Source organism: Schistocerca cancellata, chromosome 4 (assembly GCF_023864275.1).
Source record: "Schistocerca cancellata isolate TAMUIC-IGC-003103 chromosome 4, iqSchCanc2.1, whole genome shotgun sequence".
NCBI classification, from domain to species: Eukaryota; Metazoa; Arthropoda; class Insecta; order Orthoptera; family Acrididae; genus Schistocerca; species Schistocerca cancellata.
The window spans coordinates 659633952-659657552 of record NC_064629.1 but is presented as its reverse complement, the minus strand read 5'-3'; the positions used below and the strand labels follow the sequence as shown (position 1 = coordinate 659657552).

The 23601-nt window shown below is 43.4% G+C and overlaps 1 protein-coding gene across 1 annotated transcript in view; it reads right to left on the bottom strand.

Moving 5' to 3' along the window:
* LOC126184369 (stAR-related lipid transfer protein 13) overlaps positions 1-23601 on the bottom strand; it is a 681898-nt gene that overhangs the window by 452972 nt on the left and 205325 nt on the right. The window lies entirely within an intron of this gene.

Genomic DNA, 23601 nt, shown 5'->3' with positions numbered 1-23601 from the left:
GCACTTCGTATTAACCGTTTAGGCCGCAATAATACACTACTGGCCATTAAAATTGCCACACCCCGAAGATGATGTGCTACAGACGCGAAATTTAACCGACAGGAAGAAGATGCTGTGATATGCAAATGATTAACTTTTCAGAGCATTCACACAAGGTTGGCGCCGGTAGCGACACCTACAACGTGCTGAAACGAGGAAAGTTTCCAACCGATTTCTCATACACAAGCAGCAGTTGACCCGCGTTGCCTGGTGAAATGTTGTTGTGATGCCTCGTGTAGGGAGGAGTAATGCTACTATCACGTTTCCGACTTTGATAAAGGTCGGATTGTAGCTTATCGCGGTTGCGGTTTATCGTATCGCGACATTGCTGCTCACGTTGTTCGAGATACAATGACTGTTAGTGGACTCTGGAGTCGGTGGGTTCAGGAGGGTAATACGGAACGCCGTGCTGGATCCCAACGGCCTCGTATCACTAGCAGTCGAGATGACAGGCATCGTAACGGATCGTGCAGCCACGTCTCGATCCCTGAGAAACAGATGGGGACGTTTGCAAGACAACAACCATCTCCACGAACAGTTCGACGACGTTTGCAGCAGCATGGACTATCAGCTCAGAGACAATGGTTGCGGTTACCCTTGACGCTGCATCACAGACAGGAGCGCCTGCGATGGTGTACTCATCGGCGAACCTGGGTGCACGTATGGCAAAACGTCATTTCTTCGGATGAATCCAGGTTCTGTTTACAGCATCAAGATGGTCGCATCCGTGTTTAGCGACATCGCGGTGAACGCACATTGGAAGCGTGTATTGCCGCGCGGGATTAGCCGAGCGGTCTCAGGCGCTGCAGTCATGGGCTGTGCGGCTTGTCCCGGTGGAGGTTCGAGTCCTCCCTCGGGTATGGGTGTGTGTGTTTGTCCTTAGGATAATTTAGGTTAAGTAGTGTGTAAGCTTCGGAACTGATGACCTTAGCAGTTAAGTCCCATAAGATTCCATACGCATTTGAACATTTTGAAGCGTGTATTCGTCATTGCCATATTGGCGTATCACCCGGCGTGATGATATGGGGTGCTACTGGTTACACGTCTCGGTCACCTCTTGTTCGCATTGACGGCACTTTGAACAGTGGACGTTACATTTCAAATGTGTTACGAGCCGTGGCTGCACCCTTCATTCGATCCCTGCGAAACCCTACATTTCAGCAGGATAATGCACGACCGCATGTTGCAGGTCCTGTACAGGCCTTTCTCGATACAGAAAATGTTCGACTGCTGCCCTGGCCAGCACATTCTCCAGATCTCTCACCAACTGAAAACGTCTGGTCAATGGTGGCCGAGCAACTGGCTCGTCACAATACGCCAGTCACTACTCTTGATGAACTGTGGTATCGTGTTGAAGCTGTATGGCCCGGGTTCCCGGGTTCGATTCCCGGCGGGATCAGGGATTTTCTCTGCCTCGTGATGACTCGGTGCTGTGTGATGTCCTTAGGTTAGCTAGGTTTAAGTAGTTCTAAGTTCTAGGGGACTGATGACCATAGATGTTAAGTCCCTTAGTGCTCAGAGGCATTTGAACCATTTGAAGCTGCATGGGCAGCTGTACCTGTACACACCGTCCAAGCTCTGTTTGAATCAATGCCCCGGCGTATCAAGGCCGTTATTACGGCCTGAGGTGGTTGTTCTGGGTACTAATTTCTCAGGATCTATGCACCCAAATTGCGTGAAAATGTAATCACATGTCAGTTCTAGTATAATATATTTGTTCAATGAATACCCGTTTATCATCTGCATTTCTTCTTGGTGTAGCAATTTTAATGGCCAGTAGCGTACAAAAAGTTAATTTTAACATTTCTCATAAAATTGATCTTCATCATCATAGTAAACAACGATTACTAGAAGAAATTGGCAGAAAGTAAACAGTCTATTGTTTTAAAGTTGTGGTTTTACGTTGGAACCACTGAGACCTACAAATTCCAACCACTCATCAGTTCATGAGGTATATGTGAAAGCAATTTCGCGTTTTTCCTAGACAATATACCACATCTCGAAACGTCCATGAACTCATAATGCCCCAAACAAATTACAGTCCTAAATAACAAGCAAAATACCCCTAAAATTTAATAACTTTGTATCAAAAGTAGATACCGCACCAGTGGTTTCATTTCGAAATCCCTCATAAGAAGCCGGCCGCTGTGGACGAGCGGTTGTAGGCGCTACAGTCCGGAACCTCGCGACTGCTACGGTCGCAGGTTCGAATCATGTCTCGGGCATAGATATGTGTGATGTCCATAGGTTAGTTAGGTTGTAGTTCTAAGTCTAGGGGACTGATGGCCTCAGATGTTAAGTGCCATAGTGCTTAGAGCCCTTTGAACCCCTCCCTCATAAGAGCAGTAGAACAAACTCAAATTTACGTCACAATAACCTTAGATATACTTACTTTCACTACTAATGGTCTCCTCAATATGATCACTATTAAAGAAAAATAAACCATGCCACAATCTCCTGCAATCGAGAAATGCACTCCCCGTGCCGACTGTTGTTTTGAACGCTGTGAGTGAGTGGTACGATGCACTACATTCGTAAGTACCTCGGTTTACCACTAATTGTCTCTGTCTTGCAATAGCATCGGTAGTTTCGCGCGAAAGGTGCTGGTACTTAAAACAAAAATTAATAAAATGGTTGTTTCAGGCAGAAACAGCTGGTACTCAAAGGGTTATGAACCATGTCCCGCCTTTCGTATTATCCAAGGGACCATCATAAAACGCTGCGACTTCGGGGTAATTATTGTCTTTGAATAAAAGTCTCGTTTCTGTTCGTCTCATTCCGTATTTCTTTCAGTTAGCTTCTGAATTATATTGCAGTAGCTCTTTATATTTACGGTCCAAGTTTCATCGAGCTATGTTACTTGGCGGAGGTACATGCTGCGAAACTGACTTTCGTGCTTTAATTTTGCACGACAGTGCATTAATTTTTTTGTAAGAAACAGAAAACTCTTCAACTGTGCGGAGATCTTTTAATGCTTCCAGCAACTTTCTGAACAATTAAGAATACATGTAAATGCATCAAAGTACATTTAGTCCTTGACAGAATAGCTTAGAAATAGTGCAAAAATGGCTCTGAGCACTATGAGAAATAGTGCATTCACGATTCCAAATAACTTCAAACATTTCAGTATTAGCAGGCACGATCATTGCGATTATCAGCTTCGGCATCTAAGTTTGAAGCAGACTGAAGTACACGGCTACAAGCTTTTCCGCTAAGTCAACAGGGATATAAGGAATCTACAAAATCAAAAAGAAATGGCTAGTTACTGATTAAAGTTCATTCTTCGGGACAATTCTCTCTCTTCCAAAATACATAACCATCATACAAATCATAACGAACATATGGATATGATCACGTAAAAGTTCATTATACAGCTTGTTTTCCTATTCCTACCATATGATAATGAATGAATAAAAACACTTATATTGTTGCGGGATCACGGAATCAAGCGTACAAAGATAGAGACTTTGTTCGACAGAAAAAAGACAAGTTATGAAAGATTATAAATGTATACTTTGCATAGGATAAAGCTGTGCATATGCTGTGGAATAAGGGCTGCGTATTTCGAGCCAAAGATAAAATTACGGCAGAGAGAGTGTTGCCGGCAAGAGTAATTGATGACATATTATGGAGTAATTGACGTTTGCCGCTGGCGATATATCACAGAGTCGGCAAAAAAGAGTCGTTCTGTCTGTGGGTTCTAGTGAACATACCGCTGCTGCAGACGCAGTGACTTCGTGACTTTTTTCACCTACGTACAAGCAGCCTTACGACTGAATTCGGTTCGGCCTACATACACGCCTCCCGTTCTACTATTTTTCAAACTTCATTCATGAAATAAAACTTTATTTCGCAGTAGTACGCAGTAGTATTGTGAAAACAGTTAAGAGCGCTTGCACCTTGACGAACTCGACAAGCAGATTTGACAAGGGATTGGTCGAATCTGACATGACGAAACCTATTCCGAATTTTTTCACACGGGAAGAATACACCAAAAGAAATGCACTGTCAAAATCTTAGCCGCTAAGGCATATTGAAAGTATTAAAAAAAATTAAAGTTACTCATTTTTGCCGCACAAAGAATGGCTAATAACAGCGGTTTGTACAGTCCTTCCTGCCTTTCGCGGAATCTAAGAGTAAACAGACAGCCGTGACAAAAGAGCGTAGCGTGGCATAACGCGAAGTCCGCAGCGCATACACATGATTTTTAAGCACTTACACCTTCCCATAAATGTCTCAAATCATTAATTTTTTTGAAAACTTGCAATACATACCGACATCTAAAATGTTGCAGGTGTATTTGTTTTGCAAATAAAAACGCCTTCTCTTGCTGCAATGTATTTTATTCTCCCAGATGCGTTTCGCCTTTCCTTCACTTTAAGGCATCATCAGTGGGATCTATAGTGATGCACTTATGATACACTTTTGTTCTGATATGTATTATTCGTAGATTATAAAACAGTTCACTTCTCGCATTTTATATGAATAAGTGATTACTTACCGTTCTTCATATTTTTAGTTGGCATCGGCGTTTCCTTTCATCTGGCCACATGGAGTTCACACTACCGCTCTTGTTTTGTTTGCAAACAAAATGAAAAGAGGGAAGAAAAACGTTCGAAACACAAAAACATGCTTAGGTTTCATAAATAGAGCCGTAGATCGACCTCTATGTGACCAGATGGGAGGAAACACCGATGCCAACTAAAACCATGAAGAACCGTGAGTAATCACTTATTTACATAAAAAGCGAGAAGTGAACTGTTTTATAATCTACGAATAATTCATATCAAAACAAAAGTGTATCATATCGGTATCATTATAGATCCCATTGACGATGCCTTCAAGTGAAAAAAGGCGAAACGCGCCTGGGAGAATAAAATACAGTGCAGCAAGAGAAGGTGTTTTTCATTTACAAAACAAATATTTCTGTGCTTGCTGCAGAGGAGGCTACGCAAAGAAGTGCTGCAGATGTAATCGTTACACAAGTGACTAACAGAATAAAAAAAAATCAAGGCAGAGCATGATATTACAAAACGGACGCCTTGCATCAATCGGGAATTCAATTTGTTGACATGAGATACTTTATAACGATTCCTGTAGCACGGTTCTATGATAATTTTTGAATAATGTATAATTTACTAATTCCTGTATTTCCTAGTCGTCACAAGTATATGAAGTGTATATTTGTTGATGAAAATTAACAATTTCCTTATACCAGGCACACCTGATAAAAGAAAAACGAATGCATCCAGGCACTTCGCAATAATTACTAGTTTTATATAGACAGAAATGGGGCAGGGTAAGAAATCGACGCGGTCATTGTTCTGTATATAGTGCTGTTTACCAGGCATACTTGATAAAATTCGTAAAACGTGGTGACACAAAGTGACCATGCACAAAATACTAAAATTTAACAATATTGTTCCGCTGATAAACCTGAAATGACAAAAAGCTATCAGAAATTATATAGACGAAGATTTACTGAAAAATCCTTTACACTGTTGAAAAATTTCTTTATGGAGAGAATGTATCACACTATTAATTCCGGATAGTATCCGAGTTATATTAACTGTCTTTTGCCGTTCTCCTAATGACACAGTTATTGTCATGTTCAGACCAAGAGTCCAACAAAAGCAATGAATTACTTTTTTCCAATTGGTAAGAAGAGGTTTTGGATGTAGTATTGAAAGTTACTCTCTCCCATTTTCCAGATTTTGCTGAAGATAGATATGAATCTCGCTTGTTCTTCAAGCTTGTACTAGAAACTTCACCCGAAATGATAATGCGCGGTTTGTATGCAGTTCTTGCACGAAACCTGACTGATTGCCTTTGTACGCAGCATTTTAGGGTATAACAAGAAGCAAATGGTTCAAATGGCTCTGAGCACTATGGGACTTAACTTCTGAGGTCCATCAGTCCCCTAGAACTGAGAACTACTTAAAAACCTAACTAACCTAAGGACGTCACACACATCCATGCCCGAGGCAGGATTCGAACCTGCGACCGTAGCAGCAGCGCGGTTCTGGACTGAAGCGCCTAGAACCGCTCGGCCACAGCGGCCGGCAATTACTCATGAGTTCCAAAGTGCTACCAGCAGTCCAGCTAACATACTGTGCATAAGGAGTTAGAGAGAAGGGGGTACCAGTCTTAGGCCACAATATCATGCTCTGCCTTGATTTTTTTTTATTCTGTTAGTCACTTGTGTAACGATTACATCTGCAGCACTTCTTTGCGTGGCCTCCTCTGCAGCAAGCACAGAAATATTTGTTTTGTAAATGAAAAACACCTTCTCTTGCTGCACTGTATTTTATTCTCCCAGGCGCGTTTCGCCTTTTTTCACTTGAAGGCATCGTCAATGGGATCTATAATGATACCGATATGATACACTTTTGTTTTGATATGAATTATTCGTAGATTATAAAACAGTTCACTTCTCGCTTTTTATGTAAATAAGTGATTACTCACGGTTCTTCATGGTTTTAGTTGGCATCGGTGTTTCCTCCCATCTGGTCACATAGAGGTCGATCTACGGCTCTATTTATGAAACCTAAGCATGTTTTTGTGTTTCGAACGTTTTTCTTCCCTCTTTTCATTTTGTTTGCAAACAAAACAAGAGCGGTAGTGTGAACTCCATGTGGCCAGATGAAAGGAAACGCCGATGCCAACTAAAAATATGAAGAACGGTAAGTAATCACTTATTCATATAAAATGCGAGAAGTGAACTGTTTTATAATCTACGAATAATACATATCAGAACAAAAGTGTATCATATCGGTAATCCGGTCCCTAAGCTTACACACTACTTAATCTAACTTAAACGATCTTGCGCTAAGGACAACATACACACACCCATGCCCGAAGTACTCCAAATTCCGACGGAGGGAGTCGCGCGAACCGTGACCAGGCGCCTTAAACCACGCGGCTACACCGGGCGGATGGCAGGTAACTTTCTCCAGAGATTTACAGAGCCATACTCTTTCATCAGAACAAAAGTGTATCATAAGTGCATCACTATAGATCCCACTGATGATGCCTTAAAGTGAAGGAAAGGCGAAACGCGTCTGGGAGAATAAAATACATTGCAGCAAGAGAAGGCGTTTTTATTTGCAAAACAAATACACCTGCAACATTTTAGATGTCGGTATGTATTGCAAGTTTTCAAAAATTCCACAGTGTACAGCTCATATCACTCGTTTCCAGTCATCCACTGTCCAGTCGCGTCGTTCTTCACACCATCTCAAGGTTCGATTAGCACTGACTACTCGAGGCCGGCCGCTGTGGCCGAGCGGTTGTAGGGGCTTCAGTCCGGAACCGCGCTGCTGCTACGGTCGCAGGTTCGAATCCTGCCTCGGGCATGGGCGTGTGTGATGTCCTTAAGTTAGTTAGGTTTAAGTAGTTCTAAGTGTAGGGGACTCACGACCTCAGATTTTAAGTCCCATAGTGCTTAGAGCGATTTGAACCATTTGAAACAAACTCGATAGGACAAGAGTTGCTTTTTTTTATTTTTTTTTTAGTGTACTCTCTTAGTCTCAACTGGTAATAGTCCAGCACCGAGGAGCAACGCTCAAGTCTGTGCGATATAAGTGTTTTGTAAGTTACTTGTTTCGTGCGTGAATTACACTTCCTCAGGATTCTTTCAACGAATATCAGCCTTGCATCTTTCTTTAGTACTAGCTCCATGTGGCCCTTTCATTGTAGGTCACTCTGTATACTCAATACAAAATATTTTATGTTTTTTACTGTTTCTAGTGATTTATGGCCAACTGGCCAATAGTTCAATTGAACAGCAATGCGTTAGTAAACTATCTGCAATGACTTCCACGTCTTCGGCACATCAAACGATCACTCTACAGTGCCGGTCTGGCTACAAAGTGACGCTTCCCGACTTAGGTTCCGATACTGATCGAGAAGTGGAACATTGCGTAAAATGAACCGAGCGCAGGCATCAGTTGACAGCTGGCAGCGGGCTGGCGGTTGAAACTAATCTGCGGGATAAGTGTAAAAGGCTGTGCGCCCGTTTGTGGCACAACGGCTTCGATCGGCGGCTGTAATGAAGTGACAGATTTCAGGAGACAAGCAACTGCTGCTGCCCACAATATTTGATGCATGTGTAGTGGGACCGATAGTTGAACAATGACGTCGCTACTACTGCGTTATGTTTTTTAAATTTTTATGCAACTTATGTTATCATGAGCATGATACAACTGAAAAAAGCAGGAAGGTAAATTGGAATTCAACGTTTCGTCGAAACTGCTATAGCGAAGTAAAGGACGCCCTGTGGGGTAGGGTCGGTCACGGTGGGCCAAACCGCATGCGGGCCGGGTGTGCGGGCCGTGTGCGAGCCGACTTCTCGCAAGTAGCCGGTACAGCGTGACATTTCAGTTAGTGTTGTGGTATGGCATCTTTCGGCCGGCACAACTATTTCCAGTTCAGCAGAAACGTGGTGCCAGAGCTCCTTACTCTTCACTATTTCTTCATGGTATGAAGGAAGTTTACAGGTCCAGTGGTTGCATGCATGAAAAGAGGCGGTCTAGCGATCTACTGTCATTAGCCTTAAAAATGAATGGGAATTAAAGAAGAGAGTGATGAGAATTCTTAATACCTGTTATACAATGACGTAATCGACGAGTACTGAAAATTTACTATGAAACGATGTTACAATACCATGCAGAAAGAATTTAAAGAATTAGTTCGCAATGAAAAACTGAAAAAAAACAACGATCGACAGATGGGATTCAGCGTTATCTATGTCAAGAGGCACTCTGAGCTAAATATGCAGGCGTGAAGGACGTGATGAAAAAAAGAAATGGTTCAAATGGCTCTGAGCACTATGGGACTTAACATCTGAGGTCATCAGTCCCCTAGAACTTAGAACTACTTAAACCTAACTAACCTAAGGACAGCACACACATCCATGCCCGAGGCAGGATTCGAACCTGCGACCGTAGCGGTCACGCGGTTCCAGACTGAAGCGCCTAGAACCGCTCGGACACCACGGGACGTGATGACATTGGTGGGACAAATAGTAAATTTTCTAAAATCACATGCATTTTCCCACTCTCAATTGCAATATTTTTCGATGGAATTGAACGAAGAAATTGGACAGTTTATGTACTGCTGCAAAGGACGGTGAGTAACTCAAGGCGCATGCCTGGCACAATTTTTCGATTTAAAGCCCGATGTTGTTAAATTGATGACGCAGAAACAAATGAAAGAACGAAAATTAGAACATCTGGAATGAATTGCAGATCTTGCATTTTAAGTGGACTTGGATGCACAGTGCCCACAGTAAGACATTACAAGGTGAGAAACAAGTTATTTTTGATCAGATGGGGATGCATTTAAAAAGAAAATCACATTGCAGAAGGGACAAATTTCGACGAAAAGCACAATCTATTATCCTGAGATCACTGACGTTTAGCCGGCCGAAGTGGCCGTGCGGTTAAAGGCGCTGCAGCCTGGAACCGCAAGACCGCTACGGTCGCAGGTTCGAATCCTGCCTTGGGCATGGATGTTTGTGATGTCCTTAGGTTAGTTAGGTTTAAGTAGTTCTAAGTTCTAGGGGACTAATGACCTCAGCAGTTGAGTCCCATAGTGCTCAGAGCCATTTGAACCATCACTGACGTTAAAGAAAACGCAAGGTCTGAAGAATTCATCGTGGCCATGAAAGAATTACAAGGAAAAATTTCAAAATGTTTTGAGGACACAGCCAATCTTACATATGTGTTCGAGCTGTTTTCAAGATCGTTTGCCGTTTTAGTTGAAACCGCCCCTGTGAATGAGCAAATGTAGGTTATTGATCCGCAAGATATTTCCCGTTTTAGAGACAAATTATTTTACGTTAAAACTGTCTTCTGCATTGTTTTCCTCAGGTAGAGTTTCCATGTCCCCATAATGAGATTGCTACAATATTTCGACCAATATATTTGTGTGTGAATGACCTTTTTTCTATTATAAGACTAAATAAGTCACGATTCCGTGGCAAACTGAATGTGAAAATATGTGAAATTGTCTGCGTCTGTCCGTATGCTGACAGTTTGCAGCAGATAAAATTTATTCTATGTCTTCAGCGGGCAAAAATCAATTAATTAATATTAAAAATTTGTTTTATTTGTGGTCTATGTTGTTGGGGAATGCACAATATAAAACAAAGTCGTATGCAGTGCGACTGAATTGCCATTTAAATGTGCGCGTTTGCAGTTTCCCTCTCTTCCACTTCCTCAGACTCAGAAAGCGTCCCATGGCGGCGGGAGAAATGTGCAGCCAGGCTGAGCGCTATGACACTCGTGTCAGGGCGCGGTTCATGAGCCAAATTCTTGTCCACCCCTGCTGTGGAAGATCGAAGATTGACGGAATAACTAGCAAAATAGAAAATGTAGGCTACTGCACATTAATTGGAGGAAATATTCATCATTTTTCGATTAGCCATTGTCGATACGTCACTGGAAACAGTAATAACGTGGAAATATCTAGGGGTATTAGAGTGGAGCGCTGAAAGTAGAACGACTACATAAAAGTAGTTGAAGGAACGGCATATCCAACACCGAGGTTCATGGGACGTGACTAGGCAGGATTAATAGAGGCAAAAAAATTAAGATTTGACTTGCTTTCGAAGACCATGTCGTTAGAGAAGGAGTACATGTTCGGACTGGAGAAGAACGCGGATGCAAATTGGTCGTGTCCTTAACTAATGAGCCATTACAATGTTTGCTTCAATTTATATAAGGAAACAACACATTTTGTTGAACGTCTAGGATGTATATACAATGATGTGACGAAAGTCATAGGATAGCAGTATGCATTTGTACAGATGGCGTCAGATGGCGCACATAAGGTATAAAAGGGCAGTGCTTCTGCGATTCATGTGGAAAGGTTTCAGACATGAATGAGGCCGCACGACGGAAATTAACAGAATTTTTACGCGGAATAGTATTTGGAGCAATACGCTTAGGACATTCCATTTCGGAAATTTTTAGGGTATTCAACATTCCGATATCCACAGAGTCAAGAGTGTGCCGCGAATACCGTATTTCAGGCATTACCTCTCACCACGCCAATGCAGTGGTCGACGGCCTTCGATCACTTAACGACCGAGAGCAGCGGCGTTTCCGTAGAGTTGTCAGTGCTAACAGAGAAGCAACACTGCGTGAAATAATCGCAGAAATCAATGTGGAACGTACGACGAACACAGTGCCGCGAAATTTGCTTCAGTGTTCAAAAATGGTTCAAATGACACTGAGCACTATGGGACTTAACATCTTAGGTCATCAGTCCCCTAGAACTTAGAACTACTTAAACCTAACTAACCTAAGGACATCACACAACACCCAGCCATCACGAGGCAGAGAAAATCCCTGACCCCGCCGGGAATCGAACCCGGGAACCCGGGAACCCGGGCGTAGGAAGCGAGATCGCTACCGCACGACCACGAGATGCTTCAATGTGCTATGGCAGCAGACGACCGACGCGAGTGTCTTTGCTTACAGTACGACATCGCTTGAAGTGCTTCTCCGGGGCTCGTTATCGTATTGTTTGGACCATAGAAGACTGGAAAACCGTGGCATAGTCAGATGAGCCCCATTTCACCTGGTGAGAGCTGATGATAGGGTTCGAGTGTGGCGCACACCCCACGAAGCCATGGATCCAAGCTGCAACAGGGCACTCTGGAAGCTGGTGGAGGCTCCATAATGGTGTAGGCTAAGTGTATATAGAATGGAATGGGTCTTCTGGTTCAACTGAACGGATCACTGAATGTAAATGGTTATGTTCGGCTACTTGTAGACCATTTGTAGCCATTCATGGACTTCATATTCCCAAACAAACGATGCAAGGCCACAATTGTTCGCGATTAGTTTGAAGAACATTCCCGACAATTCAAGCGAATGATTTGGCCATCCGAATCGCCCACAGTGAATCCCATAGAACATTTATGAGACATAATCGAGAGGTCAGTTCGTGCATTATCTCCTGCACCGCCCACACTTTCGCAATTATGGACGCCTATAGAGGCAGCTTGGCTCAATATTTCTGCAGGTAACTTCCAGCGACTTGATGAGTTCACGCCACGCCGAATTTCTGCACTACGCCCGGCAAAGAGAAGTCCGACACGATATTAGGAGGTATCCCATGACCTCTGTCACGTCAGTGTATTTGTAATGTTATGATTTCTTTCCGTTCCTTCGAACCATCTACAGATCTGAGTGTATCGTCTGAAAGTGTAACTCGCCAATTTTAAGTACTAATCATTTTATAAAATAGAACAGTGTTGTGGGTTGGCAGGAGAGTCAACACCGTGTGACTAGAGGAAGCCGAAAGGCACGCGTTTTAGCTCACGCAGGCTGGCGTGAGGTCTGGAACAGGACAAGGAAATTAGACTTTAGAGAAAAAAGGGACGTAGCTGATGGAATACTTAACTTTAATCCATTAATGATGAACGTCGCTCTTGAGGGTACATGATTACAGTATCAATAGTAACTGGTAATGGCACCTTGCTAGGTCGTAGCAAATGACGTAGCTGAAGGCTATGCTAACTATCGTCTCGGCAAATGAGAGCGTATTTTATCAGTGAACCATCGCTAGCAAAGTCGGTTGTACAACTGGGGTGAGTGCTAGGAAGTCTCTCTACACCTGCTGTGTGGCGGCGCTCGGTCTGCAATCACTGATAGTGGCGACACGTGGGTCCGACGTATACTAACGGACCGCGGCCGATTTAAAGGCTACCACCTAGCAAGTGTGGTGTCTGGCGGTGACACCACAAACAGTACAGTTGGAAAGCGCTTTCGTCCTCAAGTACACCGTCGGTCCAAAAAGTTCGGAGTGTATAAGCGACGTTTTGAGCAGTTACTATGGTGGCAGTTTAAGAGCTGTAAACAACGGCTGCGCATTCGACCAGTCAGTTGTGAGCAGGCAGTATTAAGTAGTGGACGTGCGACCGTAGTGTGTCAACTTCGTTGTGTCACATATCGCAATGGAGCAACATCTCTAAATCAACTGTTCAAGACATTCCCCAGAACGCTTTGAAGAAGAGAAAAGTGTGTGCAAAGTTTTACCTGCACGCCATGCTTCCCGGACACAACAGCCAGCCGGCCGTTGTGGCCGAGCGGTTCTAGGCGCTACAGTCTGGAACAGCGTGACCGCTACGGTCGCAGGTTCGAATCCTGCCTCGGGCATGGATATGTGTGATGTCCTTAGGTTAGTTAGGTTTAAGTAGTTCTAAGTTCTAGGGGACTAATGATCTTAGCGCATAGTGCTCAGAGCCATTTGAACCATTTTGAACCACAACAGCCACGCGTGGACGCCTGCTGCGACTTAATTGGAATGCAAAACGAGGAAAATACTTTTCTGTGAAAAAATCATGATTGGGGAAGAGACTGTGTTATTAATATGAGTCTACAACAAAACGAGGAAGTGCAGAAATGCACATAAAAGTTCAAAAAAATTGCTCTGAGCACTATGGGACTTAACTTCTGAGGTCATCAGTCCCCTACTTAAACCTAACTAACCTAAGGACATGACACACATCCATGCCTGAGGCAGGATTCGAACCTGCGATCGTAGCAGTCGCGCAGATCCAGGCTGTAGCGCCTAGAACCGCTCGGCCACTCTGGCTGTCAAAAGTTCAAAGCTTTGACGATATAACCTACTGGGAGCGGAAGTGGTAGGGGGACGGGGGGGGGGGGGGCTTTATGAAGTGCGGAGTATATCATTTTTATATTTAAATTCTAAATTATTCGATTTCTCGTAAATCATTAGAGTGTGTGCCAGCTACATATAACTAACACTTCCAAGTTTTCGCGTATGCTAACGATTCGAATTGCACCCTGCGATATGATCTTAGATCTAGATTTTATCCGAAAACTAAAGCGTAGAGATTTGAAACTATTCACAGGATTTAATTTCCGGGAGGAGGGGGGGGGGGGGAGGGCACCGATTAGTACCGAAATTCGTCGACGTTATGAGTTGCATGCTCTGGTCTCTGTCAGTCTGACGCAACACGAAACTGATCATTTCTTTCGAGCAATTAATGAATTCGCCTTAACAAATGGCGGGTGTGACCTACATCTAAGGCTTTTCGAGAACAAGAACACCGCAAGCTGTAGGAATTTCTCCAATGTAGTGTAGAATGTGAAGTTGGAATCTTTTGGCACGGCGGGCGTATCGCGGGGTCCGTGGCCCTCCGCCGCGCTTCTCCATTCGCCAAGGCGACGGCCATGCCGGCGCCGATTGCTTCCTGCCTCGGCTTTGTTAGGACGCGTATTGTTTGCCTGCTGCCGGCCACCATTTCACCAGTTCCGGACCACTAAATCAATAACACATTTCACATTCCAATCTTCAGCCAGCCCCTACCTGCAAAAACCTGACTGGCGTTTCACTCGCGTCTTCGAGGAGCGATTATGAGCAGCAATGAACTCCGTGAGAATAATCCGAAAATGTAGGGATTATTAATTTGTGGCTAATACTCATTAATTGAAAAGGTATAGAACACGGAATGCGGTTCGCCCGAATGGTAAAACTAATGCTACCTTTATATTCGGATTGAACAAAAAAGCAGAAATTCCTGTAGTTTTTATGAATAAAGTCGATTAACTGTTTGTATTAGTTATTTTGTTTTTGCATATTTCGCAGCGAAAGCTCCACCTCTGGGGTTTACTTGGTTCCAATCGAGGCGTCTCGATCTGAGAAAGCTTATGTTGTACACTAACCGGGAAAGACATCTGAGCCCCAGTGAAAACCAAACTATAGTACAATAAAATAGTTGACAATTGCGAGAATGTGCATCCCTGTTAGTGCATGGTGAAGTTCCTCCTCTATTATACAGGGTGAAACTAAATTCCCTGACAGACTTCGATGACAGGTTCATTACACCGAAACAAGGAAAAAATGTTCAGTAAACATGGACTCTAAAATACATACCTTCAGAGTTATGAGCAGTTGTCCAATAGACGAGATGTTATTCACAGTGGATCTTAATGAATGCATTTTAAGAGCCCATGTTTAGCAGACTTCTTTTCTTGTTTTGGTATAATGAATCTGTCTTCAAAGTCTGTAAAGGGAATTTAGTTACACCCCGCAGACATATCGCCACAACAAACTGATATGTGAAAAAAATTGGAAACAGATATGTGAAAAATCTGGCCTCACGTACAGTTTGGATTCAATGTTATTCTACTTATACATCTATACTACGCTGGAGAAATAGCATTGCTTTCAAAGACTCTAGAAGTTTCTTACAACTACGGGTAAATCATAATGGATCGAAACGCTGAGGTATTCTTGCGCAAGTTCTTTTATAAAAAGTGCCGGCTTGTGTGGCGGATCGGTTCTAGACGCTTCAGTCTGGAACCGCGCGACCGCTACGGTCGCAGGTTCGAATCCTGCCTCGGGCATGGTTGTGTGTGATTTCCTTAGGTTAGTTAGGTTTAAGTAGTTCTAAGTTCTAGGGAACTGATGACCTCAGATGTTAAGTCCCATAGTGCTCAGAGCCATTTGAACCATTTTTTTTTTATAAAAAGTATTGACTACTTGATATTGGAAGGAACAGAAGAATATACACTGATCAACCAGAACATTATGACCACCGACTTCCTATCAATATAGACCGTCCAGGCGATAGCAGCATCACCCGGCGAAGAATGACTGCTATCGAACGAACACATGCACTGTGCGTGTAGTATCACTGAGCGTACTGTTCGTGCGTGAAATGAGGAAGGCGCGCAATGTATCTGAGTTTGACCGAGGGCTGATTATTATGGTACGGAGGCTCCGCACGAATGATTCTGAAATTGAACGACTTGTCAGGTGTTCCTGAAGTGCTATCGTGTCTTCAACGCGTGGCGAAAGCCCAAACGTGGGGTTGGGTGGCCACTCATCATTACAAATGTCGAACGTCTTGGACTGGGTGTATAGGTAAAACAGTACAGGCGGCGAACTGTGGAGGAACTAACATCAGACTTTAATTCTGGGCAGAGTACAGGTGTGTATGAACACACAGGGCACCGAACTCTCCGATCGATGGGCATCCACAGCCGACGAAACATGTCCGTGCCAATGTTAAAATCACGACATCGCAACTACGACTGAATTGGATACGTGACCAAAGGCACGGAGATGGGCACGTGACTACCGCCAGTGGGAGGGGGCGTAGTGGCAGGGTGTTGCATGGTCTGATGACTTTCAATACCTTCTTTATCGTGCCAATGGGACAGGGCGAATCCATCGTCTTCCAGGCGAACAGTTCCTTGACACTTGAACTGCGGGACGAAAACAAGCTGGTGGCGACTCCATTTTGCTCAGGAAGGCATCCATAGGTGCAAGGAGTATCGTACACTGGTTGCCGACAACGTACACCCCTATATGAGAACCATGTTTCCCGACGGCAGTGGCATTTTTCATCAAGATAATGTGCCACATTACAAGGCCAGGAGTGTAATGGAGTGCCTCGAGGAACACAGTGGCCATTTCCAGTTGATGTGCTGAACCCCCAACTCGCCAGATCTGAACCCAGTGGAACACATCTGGGATGTGATTGAACCTGGCGTCAGAGCTCATCGCCATCCTCCCCGAAATTCACGGGAATTAGGTGACTTGTGTGTTTAGATGCTGTGCCAGCTGCCTCCAGAGACGTACGAAGGCCTGTAAGTAGGGCCCGCATCTCGTGGTCGTGCGGTAGCGTTCTCGCTTCCCACGCCCGGGTTTCCCGGGTTCGATTCCCGGCGGGGTCAGGGATTTTCTCTGCCTCGTGATGGCTGGGTGTTGTGTGCTGTCCTTAGGTTAGTTAGGTTTAAGTAGTTCTAAGTTCTAGGGGACTGATGACCATCGATGTTAAGTCCCATAGTGCTCAGAGCCATTTGAACCTGTAAGTAGGCTGTTTCGGTTTTTATATTGGTAACGCCACGTAGCGCTCTGAATGAAAATCACTGGCTGTGCCGTGTGCAGTCTGTGGCTGGTTGGCATTGTTGTAATATTCGCTATTGTAGTGTTGGGCAGTTGGATATGAACAGCGCGTAGCGTTGCGCAGTTGGAGGTGAGCCGCCAACAGTGGTGGATGTGGGGAGAGAGATGGCAGAATTTTGAGAGCGGACGATCTGGACGTGTGTCCATCAGAAAGAGTAAACTTATAACACTGGATATCATGAACTGATTATATATATATATAATGATGACTTTTGAACATTATTAAGGTAAATACATTGTTTGTTCTCTATCAAAATCTTTCATTTGCTAACTATGCCTATCAGTAGTTAGTGCCTTCAGTAGTTAGAATCTTTCATTTAGCTGGCAGTTGTGGCGCTCGCTGTATTGCAGTAGTTTGAGTAACGAAAATTTTTGTGAGGTAAGTGATTCATGAAAGGTATAGGTTATTGTTAGTCAGGGCCATTCTTTTGTGGGGATTATTGAAAGTTAGATTGCGTTGCGCTAAAAATATTGTGTGTCAGTTTAGTGTTGATCAGAATAAGTAAAGAGCGAAATGTCTGAGTACGTTCAGTTCTGCTCAGCTGTTTGAAAATCAAATAACGTAAGGGGTTTATCAGCACAGTCATTCATAAATTTTTCTAAGGGGACGTTTCATAGGCCTTATTGCTTCCATGCCATGATTCGTCACCGCTGTTATCCGTGCCAGAGGTGGCCATACCGGCTATTAGGTTGGTGATCACAATGCTCTGGCTAATCAGTGTACGTAAAACGTGAAACAGGAACCTACAGTGAGTGGGATTCTTTTAAGCCAATGTTTCCTAGAAGTTGTTAGGATTCCAGTGTACCCGCAGTCTGTCTTTTCATTGCGTATTTTAATGTTCTTAGAAAACTGAGGGACTGCGACGGTGGATTAATTATCATTATTATGTTCGCCTACCTATCCGTTACACGGTGGGTTTCACAAAATGCCCTACCCACCTTGCAGAAACGCAAGGTGCCATCAGTACTACGGTTTATGAGGGTATGTCTCTTCACTATCCTAGCAACACTGACTTTGATTTACTTACCTCATATCTTCTAAAGTTGTCTCGCAGATCTCATCCGGATTGGCTTATTCTCCGTTTAGGCGCAGGATTCGACGTGCAAACAACGAACTGTGTTAAGCTGAAGTGGCAGTGTGGGAGAAAATCCAATTCTACGAAATAATATTATCGAAATATACGATGCCACTTGATTATTCATTAATGTTTAAAGGTAATCAAGAAACGGAAGTAACAGCATGATTACGTTCATTCATTAAATCAAATTCTCCGGAAGGAAACTATGTAAAGAGCACCACAAAAAGACACAATATTATCATTTACAGTATCACAAGATGTTCAAAGCTTCACACTACCGTTAACCAAGGCACAACACGACAGATGATTTTCGGTAAGTTGTTACACTTTACCATCCAATGCGCATATTGCATTCGTTCATACCTGATATAAAACTTCTAGTGAGTTGTTACACACATACGTTTCCAAAGCACTGTTAACTGCGACGAGTAATTATCGGCATCGTATCCACTTGACCTCTCCGACGCGTGTTGCCTCTCTCGTACCCTGTAGAAGACTCGTAGTGAGTTACAGTACTGATATGGCGTGTGTTTACTCAGTGCGCGCTTCTGATTGGCCCATCGTCTTCCACCAATAACGACGAAGTTAAAATGTTCTTCTCATTTACGTTTTTACTTCAGTTAATGACTTAATGAAATTATTATTAGCCTTCTATCGGTGCAACTAATGCTGAAGGTGTGGCTGGAGGAGCATAGCAGTATTCAAATAATAAACATTAACTAACACAATTGTGCTGCTTCGCAATCTTTCTTGTAGACTGACTGCATGTTCTCAGTGTACTACCAATTAATCGACGTCTGCCACCTGCTGTACCTACAGGTGAGCCTAGATGAACGTTCCTTTTGACATCACCACAAATTTTTTCTTACAAAAATCTGTATGAGTTTATTGGCTCAGACTGTTACTCACTGATGTTGTACGATACTACATTACTGCGTTTTCTGAAGTCTACATTTTTACATTTCCGAACATTTAGAACAAGTTGTCACACTTTGCAGCACTTTGAAATGATATCAAGATGTGACTGGATATTCGTGCAGCTTTTTTTCAGATAAGTCCTCGTCATAGATAACTGTGTCTGTCGATGACTCTCTATACGAGATAACATGCTTCCTATCAATAAATCCTCAATCCAGTCACAAATTTATTTTGATATCTCATAGTATCATTCTTTCGTTACTAATAGTTGGTGTAATAGTGAGTCAAAAGCTTCCTGAAAATCTAGAAATACTGCATCCACCTGCTTGCCCTGACCTTTGTCTTTCTTTGATCTTTGGCTTTCAGGATATCACGATAGAAAAGTGCGGGCTGGGTTTTGTGGGAACTAAGATTTCGGAACACATGCAGGTTGATATGGAGCCCATTGTGTTTGGGTAACTAATTACGATTGAGTTCATAATACGATGTGCATTCAAGTTCTAAGGCCTCCGATTTTTTTCTAATTAACTACTCACCCAAAATCGATGAAACTGGCGTTACTTTTCGACGTAATCGCCCTGCAGACGTACACATTTTTCACAACGCTGACGCCATGATTCCATGGCAGCGGCGAAGGCTTCTTTAGGAGTCTGTTTTGACCACTGGAAAATCGCTGAGGCAATAGCAGCACGGCTGGTGAATGTGCGGCCACGGAGAGTGTCTTTCATTGTTGGAAAAAGCCAAAAGTCACTAGGAGCCAGGTCAGGTGAGTAGGGAGCATGAGGAATCACTTCAAAGTTGTTATCACGAAGAAACTGTTGCGTAACGTTAGCTCGATGTGCGGGTGCGTTGTCTTGGTGAAACAGCACATGCGCAGCCCTTCCCGGACGTTTTTGTTGCAGTGCAGGAAGGAATTTGTTCTTCAAAACATTTTCGTAGGATGCACCTGTTACTGTAGTGCCCTTTGGAACGCAATGGGTAAGGATTACGCCCTCGCTGTCCCAGAACATGGGCACCATCATTTTTTCAGCACTGGCGGTTACCCGAAATTTTTTTGGTGGCGGTGAATCTGTGTGCTTCCATTGAGCTGACTGGCGCTTTGTTTCTGGATTGAACAATGGCATCCACGTCTCATCCATTTTCACAACCGACGAAAAGAAAGTCCTATTCGTGCTGTCATTGCGCGTCAACATTGCTTGGTAACATGCCACATGGGCAGCCATGTGGTCGTCCGTCAGCATTCGTGGCACCCACCTGGATGACACTTTTTGCATTTTCAGGTCGTCATGCAGGATTGTGTGCACAGAACCCACAGAAATGCCAACTCTGGAGGCGATCTGTTCAACAGTCATTCGGCGATCCCCCAAAACAACTCTCTCCACTTTCTCGGTGATGTCGTCAGACCGGCTTGTGCGAGCCCGAGGTTGTTTCGGTTTGTTGTCACACGATGTTCTTCCTTCATTAAACTGTCGCAGCCACGAACGCACTTTCGACACATCCATAACTCCATCACCACTTGTCTCCTTCAACTGTCGATGAATTTCAATTGGTTTCACACCACGCAAATTCAGAAAACGAATGATTGCACGCTGTTCAAGTAAGGAAAACATCACCATTTTAAGTATTTAGAACAGTTCTCATTCTCGCCGCTGGCGGTAAAATTCCATCTGCTGTACGGTGCTGCCGTCTCTGGGACGTATTGACAATGAACGCGGCCTCATTTTAAAACAATGTGCATGTTTCTATCCCTTTCCAGTCCGGAGTAAAAAAATCGGAGGCCTTAGAACTTGAATGCACCTCGTATTTTCTAAGATACTACAGCAGATAGATGCCAGTGACACTGGGCGGTGGATTTATGGATTACTTTTTGTTCTTCTTCTTGTGGATGGGTGTGACCTGCGAGGGATTCCTCCATTCACTAAGCTCAGTTTATTTGTTCGGGAGTTATATGGTATATTGTTGTTGAGAGGGCAGCTATCTCAGATGGAAATCCTGTATAGAATGTGACAGGGATTCCTTCGGGCTCGCAAACATATTTGCAGTAAAAGCAGCCACCCTTGGCTCCAGAACGAGGACTGATATTGCTGAAGACGGAACGCTTCTCTTGCAGATCTGATTTGGCGTGGATCACTGCCGGTCCTCATCTCGAGACTGCCCCGTGGGACAACAGCTAAGCCGTATGAGCGACGGAATGAAGGCGGCTGCGGTGCACTTGGTTCGCTGCTCAGTGCTTCTCTCTCGCCGGCATGCAGCCGGTATTCCAGCGGAATTTCACGCTTCGACCGCAGATATGTTCCTAGCCTACTAGAACGACAACGAGAAACTTACGTCGCCTTAAATATGTTGTTCATTCGTAACAATCATTTTGGATTCTGAGAACTATTGATTTACTTTGGTATTCAATTTCATAAGATTATCGCAGATTTCCAAATAGTCGATGATAAGCAATAAGACTGAGGGCATATGGTCCTTTGTGTTATATCAGCCTCTGCATCCAGCTTGTTCCTTTGCCTGATTAATGTTTTTTCCTATGCGGCTGCTGATAACTTTAGTGAATTTCTTGTACATTACGGATATGAGGCTGGTAGATCTGTAGATACTTCCGACTTGTCCATCTCCTTTCTTGTGAAATACAGCAACTACAGAATTCTCCCAGTTGTCCTCTGCGGCAAACATTCACTAATCAATTTTGCATGTTCGTTTCGGGTCTCATTTCCTAGTTACTGTGCCATCTGTCACCTCAACTGCTGAAATATGGTATCTACGCAACATAAGATTCTGTTTTCGTCTTATTCACACCATTACAATTTTCAGTTGTTTCTCACATTTAATTCTATTTTCTCACATCACCTCGAAGATAATTAAAAGCAATATTGTTTAATTCAGCAGATTCTATCATGTTGCTAATATCATTAAGTTGAAACTCTCGCCTCGTATTCAGTATCTTCCTTGCTTCATTTAAGACTTTATTTTCTTTTCCTTTTTGTAGCTGGGCATCTTTTGATGTTTGCATAAATTATTTGTTAAATAATTGCTAATTTCGCTTATTTCTGTACGATCTTCATTTTTAAGAGAGTATTAATGTTAGTTTTTGTTAAGGCCTGCATGGGATACGAGGCTGGACTGTATAAGAAATCGGCTCAAGTTGAGACGTGGCAGTGATCTGCTGTTTCACTGAACACGTTCTATTCCTATTCCGAGATAGTGGAATGAGAGAAGAAATAATAGTTGAACATACCCTCAGTATGTGCTCTGATTAATTTAATATTGCTTATTGCGAGAAGCAATGTCAATCAGATGTTTGGATCGATAGGTATTTCGAGTTTAATTGAGCGCGCGCATCAAAATTCGCTGGAATGAGCGACGGCCGCATTCGACCACTGTAGCGCTGAGGACCACAGGGCGCCCGATAAAAACGAAATCACCCATGGTGGGTTGGAGCGTGGCCTTGGGAGGATTCTGGAGTCTTGGCGCTGGGATATTACAGGAAAATCTGAAAGTAAGACTCAGTTTGCGGGGACAGAACCCGTTAGCAACAGGCAGCTGAAGTTGGTTCAAGCCCTGACGGGTGGCAGAAGCAAAAGTAATCCATCCATAAAAACAAGTTTTTAAGGATATAGCACGATCGTGCAACTCTTTCAAGCAGTGTTACTGTAAGAACGAATGCGTAGCATTATCACAGCTAAATTGTATATATTATGGAATGTAACGCGTCTGACATCACAAGTGATTAAAAACTGATAAATAGGGGTCGCAGGTCCTTGTTGGAAGTAGAACGTCACAGATGTTCACTAAGGACGACCGTGTAGCTGATAGCAGTTCCACGTCAGTGGATCGTTCATATTATGTTGGCAAAGTAAAAATCCTTAAATGAAGAAATCTTATTTCACATCGTTATGTCATCTCTAACTTTGCTGATGGTAAGTAAGTTGATGATTGTTATCTGGTTATGAGCTTTCTCAGTGTTATGTTGAATATTCGCTGATCAGCATTTTGGTCGCGACTGTGGGTGTCAATTTTTTTGCGTCTTGAAAAGTACGGCATAATTTCCAAGCAGATTCAGCACTATCGTGGCGTTTACAGTTCAACGTCCCGTGTGACAACAATATTATTCTGGAGTGGGACGGGAGTCACTAGTGAGATAAATTTAAAAGTGTTCTTATCAGTCAGAATTAGTGGCTGCCGTATAGCCTCCGGGAATTCTGGTGCGTGGCAGTTGTATCTTTGCTTTTGTTTTGTTACTACTGTACACCAAACTAAGTGGAGGACATAAGTGTATTTCTGCCATTGCACGTGTTTACGACCCTCTTCCCGAATTGTTGGCTTAATAAAAAGAGTAACTATGCCACACCAGTTGGAGCCCAGCGTAAGAACGTCATCGGACCAGGAAAGTGCTGACAGGTTTTAACAGTCATTATTACTCCACTTATGGCTGCAAACAGTTCGTTCTGACATGTGTATCTGGTTTGCTTTTGGCGTATTCTTCCTATCCGTTCCAAATCAGTGCACTAATTATTCATGGTTACACAGCCTGAGAAATTTCAAAGTAGTGCTGCTCTAAACCAATGCACTAAATAATAACGGATAAGGTTTTTCATCCCCATATTCACGA